The 14,470-nt window shown below is 35.8% G+C and overlaps 1 protein-coding gene across 1 annotated transcript in view; it reads right to left on the reverse strand.

Annotated features, from left to right (window-relative positions):
• COL25A1 (collagen type XXV alpha 1 chain) overlaps nucleotides 1-14,470 on the reverse strand; it is a 303,851-nt gene that overhangs the window by 118,948 nt on the left and 170,433 nt on the right. The window lies entirely within an intron of this gene.

Genomic DNA, 14,470 nt, shown 5'->3' on the forward strand with positions numbered 1-14,470 from the left:
CCAATATTTAAGCCAGCATATCAGGAGTAGATGAACCCTTGTCAGTCACCCCAAGAGTTAACAGATACATTTCCTCTCCATAATTTACCGACATCACCTTTGGACTACCCTGGACAAATGGAGGAGCACCCTTGCCCACTAAAGAGTTGTATGTATCTCTTGTTGCTGCAAGTCCTTACAGAGCAGATTTCCTATGACTGAGGCCCCTAGTCTAGGAAAGCCAGTGAAAGTCATCACTTATTCTAGCCCTCTCATTCTGCTGTATTTGCATGAAGCAAATGAAAAAAACCCAAATGTGTAACAAAGTGATATAAAAGCTGTGACTATGGACTACAACCACCCAGACAATCAGCTCTACAAGACATTATAAAACAGATTTGTATTTGTGTATTCGTATATTTCTCGCTATAAAGACAGAATTTCTTAAAACTAATAGGGCTAGCTTGCCTTCCGGTGTTTTATGACACCAATAATATTTCAGCTGAAGTGAAACTACGTTTTTGTTGAAAGAAACTGAGCATGCAGACTTCCTGGAAATCTCATAAAACCTTGTCACTTTAGCCAGAAGGTACTGACACACAGAGTTGAAACTTTTCCATTTGAACATCAGGAAACACTTTGGTTACCCATCACTAGTACAGGTTGCCCAGGGAGGCAACCTTGGAAATATTCAAAAGCTGTCTGGACATGATCCTGGGCAACCTGCCATAGATGGGTCTGCTTGAGTAGAGAGGGTAGACCAGGTGACCTCCAGAGATATCTTCCAACTTCAATCATTCTGTGATTCTGTGTGATTTTAAAGAAGAAGGGTGGGGGCATCTGAAGATAAATGCTTTTTTTAGTAACTTGTAAGATTTTTTGTACTTAACTAAAAGCATGTCTTAATTCACATGCAAAATTTAATTTTTTAATATAAAAATATTAGAAATTTTGTACAGAGAAATCATAGTAAAACACAGATTTACTGTGGTTACCTAATCCTTACACTGAAGGCAGCCTAAAAGCACTCCTTGCTGAGCTACTGTAGTTTTATACTAGTCCCTTACAACAACATTACACTATAGAGGTTTGCAGACAAAAATAAGCACTGGCTGCACTTTGCTAATTCTAATATGAACTACTGTTTTCTAGACTGATCAATTCTATGAAGTTGCACATCACACTGGATTAATGAATACAACTAGATATTGGTATATGCTCAGCGCTCAGCCTTTATCTCAGTCTTCCCATCCTAGCAGGTTTTAAGCTATTATATGCTATATCTGATCCTAAAATCCTCAGGAATTGCTTATTTATGCAGTACTGGACAGCTGGTACAATAAATTTGTATAAATTAACTAAACTGAGACCTATGCATACAGACTTTTACAGACAAACTCACAAAACATTTGTCTCACAAATATATCTAAAGTTGCAATTTTGACCAAACCATTAAAAAATGTCTCTAAGACATAGATTAAAAAAACAAAAAAAAACAAAAAAAAAACAAAACCCAACCTGGAGTATGAAATTACCAAAATGCTTCAATAAAATGTTGATTTAAAGCAGTAGAAAGCATATAAACAGAGTACGTCTATGTTTAAAGAAAAAGATTTCAAAACCGCACTTTTTTTCTTTAACCTAATTTAGATGTATAGACTACTAAGTGTCCATATGGTACATGCCATATGTATGATATAAAGGAAGTACACATATAACACAAACATAGCCTAGATTGAACGTCAGAGATGGAATCATGCTCCCATGAAAGTGTTTTTTTTACTCTGTCTCAACATCATTACCAGTTTGCCTTTCTGTCATTGTGCATTTATAATTACTTTTACATCATATCTGCAATACAGAGAGGGGAAAGCTAGAAACTGAAGTTTTATAGGACAATTGTTTTTCATTGTGACACAGAACTCTGTAAAATAATGGGGAATGTAACAGTTGCATTACTCTTAGTTAACATGTGCTACCAACAGTGTAATCATCCTGCACTTAACTGTAAATGTAGATGTTGAATACAAAAGTAGCCATAGCAGGAATTTTTTATCCTGTTGGCTATAAGCTCCTTGAGTATGGAAGGAACTTTGCCTTAGCAAAGGTAGTTATTTTCTGGTTGTTGTTTTTTTTTTTCAGTTCTTTCTAATCCTTCAATGTTTTTGCATGCTCTTAGATGCTCCTTGCGTGACTAGCTACTGCAGTTACAGTACAATTTTCTCTTCTCACTAATGATCCAGTAAGTGACACTAATCAGAGGATGCAGCAGGCACTATATTATGAAATTCATGTGCTCTGCTTACAAAGGTACAGGTAGAAAAAGGCATCACGATACTGATCTTCTTTTACAATAAAGCTCTGCGATTTAATTTTGTGTTCATTAAAAAACACTTTAACATGAATACAATCTGATATTGCAACTCATTTAACAAGATCAATCTCAATTAATATGCCCGTGCTTCCAAAAGGACTCCGGGATGACTGAAATCACCCTGGTTTATTCCTGCACAAATTGTTCCCATTGCATGTTACTTGTGGATTAAAATGTTTTAGCTGGAAGTATTTCTCTAAATTTTAGATAACAAAAAGTGTGAAGACATTCTTCAAAACTGAAAAGTCAGCATTACTCTGATTTTTTTCTAATAAATACCTCTTTATTCATATGTATGAACTGTAAAATTGATTCATTGATTGTAAATAACAACTGACTACTGCTCTTTGCATGCATGTACAGACCAGTCACAACAACAATAACTAATCAGGTGTGTTAGTGTATGCTGCTTTGAATCTCTGGATCATTGCTCATGCATCTGATTACCTATTACTGTTTGCCGCTTACTTATTTATTGTTAATCTGAATTACTATAGTGGGTATAGATGCATAATATGTCATGGTTTCAGCAAAATCCTTAGACTAATTTTCCCTTTTATATTCTTGTTTCCTAATTAATGTGTTATTTTGAAGGAGAAAAAGGGATCAAGGTTGGCAGCCTATTCTAATTACCATGACTGAAGGTCTTCAATGGTTGACAGTTAATGCTTTCTAGCAATTTAACCTAATATTAGCTGCTGATATGTAAATGATACTAAAAGAAAAAGAAAAGATGTATGGTGAAGCCAGGTCTACTTGAAGTCAACAGGTAAACTATCAATCTGCTAAAAGAGGAGATTAAAGAAAAAGCTTATTGACTGGAGGCTGCAAACACTGCAGAAAAGTTACTTAGCAGTGGAAAGATACCTCAAGGAGCACGAAAAAAAGTCTTAAGGGAAGAAAATGGAAGCTCACACTGCAAGTTAACAAGTTGAGCGTGCAAAGGAAATGAGGCTTGTAGTAGATGAAGGACAGAAAAGATGTTTTGAGGGTATCGGAGAAAAGACCTGTCCTGGAAAAGGAGAAAAAGAGAGGAAGCAAAACCAATAGTATGAGAAATCACAGAAACTGGATTTTCACATCTTTTACATTATTTTCACCTTTAAAAAGCTGGGAACATAAACTTTCTGGCTCATAGACCCAAATAGATAGATATACAAATACATACACAAATACATTCACAAATGCACTGTATAAAACTAAAGGTTATTTCTGCCTTAATTCAAGTATCATCTCCCCAGACAATATCCAGGATAGTGTATGAATGCATTTAAACTGAGATAAAAGGCTATTCATATCTAATCAGCCAAGAAATCAGGACAGAGAAATTAAGACACAAAAATGAAGAAAAAGGAAACCATCAAGAGTCACAGATACATGGTCAGAAATAATAGCCTGCTCTTTGAAAGGTACCAGGAAACTACCCTTGTATTCTCTGGACAGAGCACCCAAGTAGGAACATCTGCCTTCCAATTTAATCTAGGCAGAAAATGGTGAGAAAACAGGAATAGCATGGCTGACTTCCATTTCCTTGGATAGACACAAAAGACTGAAGTGGCTCTTTAGCACCCTGTTAAAAATCTATGCTCCTGAGGTGAAAATAAGTTATGCCAAAGGAAGCCAATATGTAATTAATACACATTCTAGCATGAGTAATTAAGAAAGCAAAGAGGAAATATGTGCAAGACCTAAATTACACTGGTTTTGAACAAATCACCTACCAGCTTTCCATCCATACCAATCGGACCCTGGGATAATCAAAAGTCAAAACAAAATGGAACAGTTAAATCAGAGGAACACTGAAGATGAGGAAAAATAGACAGACTTGGGGAATACTACGGGCTTTAGAAGATGAATAACTCTATTTCAGCAGGTAAATGCAGTGCCTTAAAGACATTTTGAGAATGAAGGCACAGAAAACAAACAACAAAAGAAGCAGACCAAGGACAGAATTAACAAAAACAGTATGGTGGAAAGTAGCCAGGCAAAAGCTGGTGTTTAACAAAAGACAGGTTCAACATGCAACGAAGGAATTGTTAGTTTGGCAAATCACAGTGGCACAACATAATAAATCATATGAAATAATGCATCTGGCTTGGGGATTTTTCTTTAAATAACAGAAAACAGAATAAGTAGCCCATTTACTGAATGCTTTTATCACATGGTTGCAAGATGATAAGAACAAACACTTAAAATCTCATTACAAATCTGTATTAAGTTAACATTACAATAATCATGCTTAATAACAAATTTCAAGTATCACACTGAGGTGCTAAGTATTTCTGGCTATGTTTTGGCCAAGAAGTCTTATGCTTCATCCTGATTCTTTTTTTATTCACTTGGGAAACATGGATATATTCTTGCTGATACTTTACAAGTTACTTGTTTCCTTCAGAGTTCAGTTATACGAATGAACATTCTAGAAAGGATTTATTGTGGATGTATGTCCACTGTTGTAAGTCAGTAACTGGTTCTGTATCAACTGCAAGTTTAGGTGGTCAAAGGAGAGAAAAGGGACTTAGAGAAAGATGGATAAATTTTAATGTTTAATTGCTATGTGTTCTGACAAATGCACAGTAAAGCTGCCTTTCACTGACAATGGAATAATAGCAGGCAGAGAAGTTGGTTTTGCCATTAAACTCCTCTTTTTGGCTGAAATTGAGAGGTCTCAGGTCTTTGCACCATGCGAAAGGGACACTAGTTTATGCTTGCTGGAGAGAAGTTTTCTCTTACATGCTGTCACTGCAGCCAGACTTTTGCTGGAGCTTCACAGACACTCTATCAAGACTTCCCTAAGAACATGGCCCCTTAGGACCTACTGCTAATGCTGTTTGGTTTGGGTCACTGTTGCTGAGAAGACAGCACATAACATATGTGCTGATTTTATGTTGATTTATCTTATCTTTCTTGCTTTTTGCCCACTTTCTGACCACTACTTTGGCTTGCAAGCAAAACTCAAGTGAAAGCTTAGTTTAAATCAGGTCTGCAAGGGTTCTGCTGACCTCTTCACCCAGAAGTGCATATTCCTACCTTCTGCACTAATGGGCACTATAGCCATATGAATGAATCAGTTCAACCAGCTATTGAGAAAGTACTAAACAGTACGAAAATGTGATCCCATGCCAATTTAGTGAGTTCCATAGCTATCAGTCCTCTTCCAGCCTAGCTTTACCAAAGTTCCCATACAAACTTAGTATAGAAGAAGACATCAGTTTGGATGTACTTATTATGTAATTCATAATTTTTGGTTACTTTCTTGGCTAAGAAACTTGTGCACTAACTTGTCAAATCAAATAACAAGTTGCTGTCTATGGGAAGCCCTGAAGGAGCAAATCACCTTAACCCTCTTTTTCCTTATAGTCACATCATGAGTAGATGACATGCTGACAGTGTAAAGCGGGTCACCAGCATCTTCATTATCTGTATGACCACTACTTTTTTATGTGTTGATATCCTGGGAAAGCCTGTCACTGTTGGTATAACCTACAATATCTTTCAAAAGTTACCACTGAACAGTTCTTCCTTGGTATCTAATTGAACAAGCAACACCTGCCAGTGCATTAACACATCAGCTTTTGTTATTATGCTTCCTCAGTACCGCTTGGTCACACAAATGCAGCACATATACATCACTCACTAATTTTCTCATAGGTATTTAACAAATTTCTGAATATAGTACTATGCAACTCAAAAATCAGAATGCAAATTATTAGATTTTCTAGACTTTTCTAGCACTATACTACAGGTTAGTTATCTAGTAATATTAACACACAGTCTGCTGCAGGTGCAAAAATGAAGGTAGAGCTGAACCCTGGCTATGAATATGTTTACTTCTAGAGAGCAAACTCCATATATTAACAGATGAAACACTTGACAGTAAGGTCATTGTACGTATATAAAGTTCCCCAGTGTCCTGTGGGTCAGCAGCTAAGTTTAACTGATCAGTCTCCTGCAAGCTTAGACCAAAAGATAGAAATATTCTTAAAATTAATAAATACAGAAACAACTTATGCAAGTATTTGTAGAAGGAAAACTCATTAAAGGGTGAAACTGTTGGCTCAGAGGGACTAGCCAACAGCTCTTACATCTGTAGCAGTGACTGCACTTTGCATATAAATACTGTTCAGGGAAAGTTTCTTTATCATAAAAAAATATTATATACTATTTGTGTTCCTTACAATGGCAGGTATTTTAACTACTGTTAATTTTTTTGCTTGTTCTTTATCTATGCTTTATAACTTCTGCAACTGAGTTAAAGGACTACGCAGCATCCTGAAGTGTCTCAGTAAAGAAGAATCAGAAATTTCCAGTAGATGGAAGATAATAGGAATTTCCCACATGATTCTATTTGTATCAGGACTATTTAGTCTGAAGTTTAGGAAAATTTTCTGGGATTTGCCTTATAGAGTAAGAGAAGAGAAATTTGCTTGAGACTTACAGGAGAAAAAAAAAATCTCTAAAGAGGTCATTACTGTGACAATTAGTAAATCTTTCATTACAAAAATACTAAATCTTTAACAATAAAACATGGTCGTTTCCTTCCTCTGTTGTAAAAAGAGTGAAAACACTTTTTTTTTTTTAATGGAAAATTAAGTTCCACAGTTGATACAGGATAGGTGGGAAAGAGAAGCCAAAATAAGGCTACTGCAGGAACAAGCGCCTGTGTAAGGCTTAGTTGCCAGCTGGGATTAAACTTCAACACTGGATATTGACTTACAGTATTACATATACTTTTTTCAAAGTTCCTCAAAAGCAAAGATGCTTGTATGGTAATTTTTTTTCAATTCCTTTTTTCAAACAACACCCAACTATGTACACTACTACCTATGAACTACTCATTACCTACCTGTCTAATACTCCTAATATAGACAGAGATCAAACACGGGAGGAAGTGGAATATGAGTGTCATTTCAGTCTGGTTTTGTGAAAAGTAACTTCCCTGCTTCAAGAATACTGTAAATATAATGTTTCTCAAAGAACCACAATTTTAGTCAGATTTTGAATGCTACACGAACAGTTGTTTTCCATTTAAGCACTTTTTACACATGGGTTACTGTGGAGGTAAATATTTTAAGGATTTTGGGGGTTACTGCTTGTTAGAAATTTATTATGTAAGCAAATGCACCAGAAAACTCAACAGTGCTCCTATCAAAAAGATAGCCATTATTATTACTTTAGGTAGTTTTAATGCAATATTTATTTCTTCAGAAAATTCCGAGTCAGAAGTGAAGATATGAAAAAATATCACATGCTGAAATCTACTATGTGATAAAGGAATCTTCCAAGGGAAGGAGGAGATGATAGGGATTATCTTCTTACTCTTAACTTCCCCACTCATCCTTCAGTGGTTCTTTTTTATTTAAGGAATACTCATCAGAAGACTGATTTCTGAAGCAGAAGATATGTAATAACCAGGAAACAGACATCAATTCTTCTTTATAAAATGCAGACTACCTTCTACTTGAAGGGGTTTTGTTGTTAAATAAAATGAATTATCATCTTTGAAAGTGCATCATTTTGGTAGCTTTATATTCATTGAAAGCATGCAGATAAATCTGCTTGTGGCAAACACAATCTGTGTGGAAAGAATGAGGAAAACTCTTGAGGTCATAAATTACTCCAATTCTAGTCGTGTATAAATATATTACAAGTAGGCCAATTATCATCTCCAAAAGCATAGTAATTTCTCTAACTTCACTCACTGTTTTTCCAGATTATTTGGTGTGAAAACAAATATTTTAGAAAGAAATTTTTCTCCCAGTGTAGACTATAGGTGTCTGAAATGCTTTGCACACACAAAACCAGTACAGAAACATCTCCATTTCTAAGAGAGACATGAATACTCAATATATAATATAGCACCATGCTACATTGTATTTCAATTTACCGGAACTTAATAGCACAAATAAGTGGCTGAGGTTGTTTTAACATTTCTGAGAGCCAGTGTTAGCCCAACAAATAAAGCTAGTGGCACATAAAAATGCCATAGCTGAAGCTGGCCAGCATACAAATATTTTCTGGACTCAGTTTGTAACGCGCTGAATTAAAAGCGAGTTTTCATATTGACTTTAATAAAAGTGTGATTTTGCACTCGGTTGTAAAAAATAAACAAATAAATAAGAAAAAAACACATTTTAAGGTATTCCCCAGTAAATTTTTGTATTTTTTTTTTACCTTTTAGGCAGTTTTAAGACAAGACTAATACAGATCATCACAGAAGCATTTCAGGATTCAGAAACTCTTATTCTGATGAAATTCTGAGATTATTCCTCATTTCTAAACAACTTATACAGTAAGCTTGATTGTTAAATTGTTACTTGCAGCTGCCTGAAAATCTCTTATGTCAATACATATACAAAGGAGATTCAAAAGCAAGCAGGAATCTAGCTTTAGAGCAGCTGTGTGAGCTGCATGCCACTTACTGTGTCAGGCTGAGTTTAAAAATACCTATGTGAAGTTAAAAAAAAAAACAACCAACAGAAAATCTCTCTCAAACAGCAGGTTTGGAGATCATCTCCACTAAGTTCAGATAAGGTGAAAGACCACTGCCTTTTCAAATCACCTATTTTAGTTCAAGATTGGTAGAAGTTAAAAAACCCACAACCTTTGGGTTTCCTCATCATGATACCATTAAAATGATGGGTCTCCATGTCTTTTTCTCTCCCTTGTTTAATTGCAGTTTTATCAAGGCTGACTTAATTAAATGTAATACAGCATTCCTAGCAAGAATATATAATTCCTAGCAAGTTTGATGAGATTTCTTTTCAGTGAAGTTTTGTCTGAGCTTACGTGGGCAAATGAGTATGATAAGCTTGTCAGCTATCTCATTTTTTCCTGCTAATGAAATTCATTCTTTTTCAATGACTGAAAGTGATTGCTGTTCAGAGCAGTATGAACAAACAGACTGGGTACAGAAGTCATTTGCTGCAAGCCTGGGATCAAAAAAAGAGTGCACTAAATCAACCTGAAACAAGTGTCTCTGGCCAGCAGTCAGGACATTACTGAAAAAAAACCCCAACTTACCAAGATCACTTGGGTTGGAGAAAACTTTGCTGTGAAAAGAAATTAGCTACAAGACAAGCTGAGCCTACTTCCTAAAACCTCTTTATCACAAAAAAGCAAAATTACGAATAAAAGAAACACCGCAAAGCTCTTTCTTCCCTTAAGTATTTCATGTTAGCTGAGACATAAATCTCAACTAGGTGGATCATCATTTGGATATTGAAAAGTAGGCATAAATGTATTCCAAGATAGGGATATAGAGTATTAAATTAATGTAAAAACAAGAACAACAACAACAAAAAACCCAAACCAAAATTCCCAGCACTGTTAGGCTGCTTGATCTTCTTGACCAGAACTCTGGATCATGTCTGAACTGCTAAAGACTTTCCCTCATTCAGCCTCCAGAAATATCATCTCGCTTTCCTAGTATCTTTCAAAGCACTGATGCAAAATTAATCATTCAAAATTTAAACTACAACCCCTTTCCCAGTACTCTTTTTATTTCAATGGAAAAACTACATTAACTAAAATCCAAAAAACTAAAACAAAAAACAAACAAAAAAACAAAACCACAACAAAAAAACCAACACAAAACAACAAAACAAGAAACAAAACAGTCAACCAAGTTTATTCTCAAGCCTTTAATGCCCTCATCCTGCAATTCCAGTTATCTCTCATTTGGTTGCAAGCTGCATATTAACTGTTATCAAAACTCCTACAGAATTGCCTTTGTCAAGCTAAGAAGGATCTCAAAGCATATCCTGGAAGCACAGAACAGCCTCAGAAGCAAGATTCTGATAAAACCTGGAGAATGAAGAGTAACAGCACCATGATTAAGGCTGCAGACTATGCCTCCATCAGTTAGAAAAGCTATATCAGGTCCCCAGTTGAGAATTTAGTTCATGAGCAAAAAAGTAATCAGGAGTTATTCCAATCTATATTTTAAACCACCTGTCAAGTGTAGTGTCTGCAGTACAGAGAAATATTCAGTGTGCACATGTAAAGCAATAAGCCAGTGCTAATATTAAGCTGCCAAGCAGAACTGGCAGGAATCTTACACATATTTTGCTGGTTTTGTTACAATGTTTGCATTTCTTCATACTTTTTAGTTTCTTTGAATTTCAAGAAACAAAAGGACAGGTGACCTGAAGCTCTGAATTTTATCTATGGCTTTAGTGTCCGTATTAGCCTAAATCAGACGATGGAAATCATCAATAACAGAACAAGACGAAAGATGAGCAACAGTTTAAAGATTCCAAAATAAACCAGAAATATCAGCTACAGTCTCCAGTACTTTCCTTCGAGCATCATCACTCTAGATTACGAGACTCCTAGCCAGTAGCCCTTCATGGAGTCTGAACACTCAAACAGTTCCTTTGCAATTATAAGATAGACTGGTTATGTGTAGAAGTAAGAAGTTTGCAGAAAGAAAGATTTTTCAGAGTTTGGCTATTCAGAGGATGGTTAAAATACAAAAGAAGCACCGCATATGGTAACAATAAGGGAGTACAAAGAGTTCTATGCAAGAAAAATTATAGTCACAGCTTTTCAAAAGCATATTTCACAGCTGAAAAATAATTGCTGAGATACTTTTTATTTTTATAGTTACTGCAGGAAATCTGACAGGCAATTTCTTGTGGTGCAGATGCTTTTCTGAGTGTCTGAGCACTGTCACTGTTCTTCTTGATGAAATATGTATGTAAACAACCATGAGAAAGAACTGGGCAAATCTAGAGTTGGACGAAAGATGTGGGCAGAAATCCTTCTATTTATCATGGCCAACACTGCACACATTGCAAATATATAGGGAAAAAGGAACAAGTATGAATATGAACCCCAAACTGTGAGGCACCTTGGTTGTCTTCATATATCAGGCTAGCAAAAAGATTAAATCAAGACACTTTTTTGCTCCTGGTAGCCTATACATCTCATCCACATCTGCAAAATTCATTAAGTCACATCTGTACAACAAATTAATGCAAAGAGTAACTACTGTTAGCCCCAGAAAGAGTAAGAGCAACATAGTTCAAATTAAAGAAGGGAGTCACGTGGACTCTGTTTTGCTTTGTTTCATTTGAAATGGATTATTTACCGCTGACTAGCACTGTTTACTGTAGACTACAACCCCAGGTATGAAATACTTAACTGATACTCAGATGCTTCTTCATGGGAAAAAAAAAAGAAAGAAAAAAGAAAAAAAATTGTAAAATGAATCTGCCTAACCTTGGCAAATCATGTACAGTACAGTGAGCTGAGAAACAGCACATTGTAACTGCCTGCTGTTAAAAAATGAACTGTATTGAAATGGTAATCTTAAAGTGCTTACTCCCATATGCCTCACCCATCCATAAAACCAATCTTCTGAAGGATTGCAGAACGATGTGTTTCCATAAAAATACTTCATTATGCTACTGAATTCCAGCATAGCTTAGCAACTACTTAAACATGGGGAACATACAGCAGAGACCAGACAGAAATCTCCTACGTTCTACATAAAAGTTCTCATTTCTCCTGAAGAAACTGAAACTCCTGTATCTGTAAATAGAAAGCACATGGCCAATTCATCAATGCCAACATTACTTGTGTGAATATATTTGATGTGGTTGGTGCCATGTTGATGAGAAAACAATAAACTGTGAAAAATGTCACTTCTCAAAAATTAGCTGGCTAGCATTCAGTAGGAGATAAGTTGTTGTAGCAGCTGTGGCATGATGACTTTGATGAATTAGCTTTTTGTTCTCCTGGAATAATCTGTCTCCTCATACTACTATGGAAATGAATCCACTGAAGCCCTACTGAACAACAATTTTGTTATATATGTTTTGATGGTTTTATAGAATTAAAAAAAAAAATAATAATCCATGCCACTTCTTTCAGTCAATTTCTTTTTTGGTTTCTACACATCTTCTCTTTTCAGGGGGAATGAGGTCCACTGAGGAAAAAGAAAAATACCATCTTTTGGTGAATAATACAAGATCAAAGAGAAATAACCTGCAGCGGACAATTTTTGACCTTCCCTTGGTGGAACCATCAGCTCTGGAAGATTAGCAAAACTCAAGAGCAGGTGCGTAAATTGATTTTTGCTCCATTAGGACAGAAGAACCTGACCATCACATCTTTTTTGTTTGTCTATAGAGGCAGTATTTTGAATGGGGCTCCCAGGGAATTAAGAAAAAAATACAGCTGCCATAGAGGCAGTTCACTTTTGACATATAACAAAGGAGATCAGTCAGAGTGAATACATCTCCATTAAAAAGGAGAACAGTTACAAAGGGTTTAAAAGAGAGCAAAATGAAAACCCAAGGTACCGAAATGTTTATAAATAAACATGTAGATAAACCCCCAATCTCTTTCAACTATTATGTGATCGAAGAAAGCTTTGTTTGAAGAATTCTAGGATAACCAAAATGCCAATGGTCATACCTAGTCCTAGTCCAGAAATGCAGTATTTCCATCTGGGATACAACATAAGAAAAACAAAAAACAAACTCGCACAGATGAACTGTGTTAAAACTTAAACACCAAAGCAGGTGCTTTCAGCTATGCAGTGCCATATGTGCTCAGACACTGGAATACAAAGTTCTGCACACGCAACCCCATTCAGATTCTTCTGTCACGCATCTACCAGATTTAAAAGGCACAAATGTGCATGAAACTAGTTTAAGGGCATTACTGTTGTCTTAAACATATTATAACCTAAATCTTTCATTAGAAGTTGACGGTGCTACATAAACTCTGTTCCCTCCAAAATGAGCTGGAACCAGTAAAATCTCAAAAAGCACAGATCATTATGGAAAAAATATATGAAGCATACTTTAAAAGATTATTTCATTCCAGGAAATACAGCAGAATTCAGGGATGCTTTAAAAGCTCTTTCACCCTTTCTTCCTGAAATTTTGCTCTATATAGTGTTTAGTGATGCACCACCTGTTCTATTCCCCCAGTTTAACAGGAAAAGAGGGATGTAGCAATGAAAAAATATTTAAGAAAAGTCCTTGAAGAAAAATCTTTTCATAAATCTTGCTATGATCAGAAGCCAAAACTTGGTTTCCAGAAGGAACATCTATTACCATGACTATGAAAACAAAATCATTAGGCATGTAATAATAAAGATTACAAATTGCATCGTGCTCAGATAGGAATACAGCATCTTTATGGGCAAGTCTGTGCTTTTACTAGTTATATTATTTTAGCTGGGGAGCCAAATGCTACCTCCTTTACTGCCTTAATGCCCTCTCCTGCCAACCTCAGACATCAGTTCTAATTGTCTTTCAAGCAAATCCCTGGACACTGTAATTTAAACCCAAAGTGTAACATCTGGAAGTTCATGAGAAGGTTGAAAGTAGCTACTGGGAGAATGCTGGAAGAACCTTGTCATTTCAATTCAGAGCCTCAGCAGCAATGTTGTTTCAAACTTCTGCAGGCTTTGGTTGGTTTGGGTTTTTTTTCAGGTGAAAGTATACATACAGGCCCAACTTCCAAACTTCTCCTGACATAAGTGAGATTTATGTAAAAATAAACAGAATTTCTTTGAGGGGCAGGGGTTGTGGTTTTGGGTTTTAGTTATTTGGGTTGTTTTACGGGGATTTTTTCTGTGTGTGCGGTTGTTTTGTTGTTGTGGGGGGTTTTGGGGGGTGTATGTATGTGGTTTTTTTGTTTTGGTGAGTTTGGATTTTTTTTTACATTGGAGAACAAAGCTCATCTTCCTATTGAGTTGGTGTCTTGTTTTTGCCTCAAGTTACTTAGGAAAAGCTACCAAGTTTCTCAATTCTCATGCATCTTCTTTCTGAAGATTGCCAATCAATAAACAAATTCAGTTTTTTTCTGTTTTGATTCTGAAAGTCTCTTTTAACTCCAAATAGACCCAGTGCCTCATTGCCCAGTCAGAAAGAAGTCCTTCCTTCTTCCTTAACAACTATTGCACAAACAGAAATAAGCAAACTCAGACAACAAAAAATATTTAACTAAGGAAACAAAAGTTACTGAAATCAGCTTGTTTAGAACATAGACTACCTCCCCTCTAGCCAAGAAAACTTGCAAAGCCAAATATTTCATACCTGTGCTTTTCTGAGCCACACTCCAGCAAATCACACACTCCTCTCATCTGCTTTCTAA

The sequence above is a fragment of the Melopsittacus undulatus genome, chromosome 7, assembly GCF_012275295.1.
Source record: "Melopsittacus undulatus isolate bMelUnd1 chromosome 7, bMelUnd1.mat.Z, whole genome shotgun sequence".
Classification (NCBI taxonomy): Eukaryota; Metazoa; Chordata; class Aves; order Psittaciformes; family Psittaculidae; genus Melopsittacus; species Melopsittacus undulatus.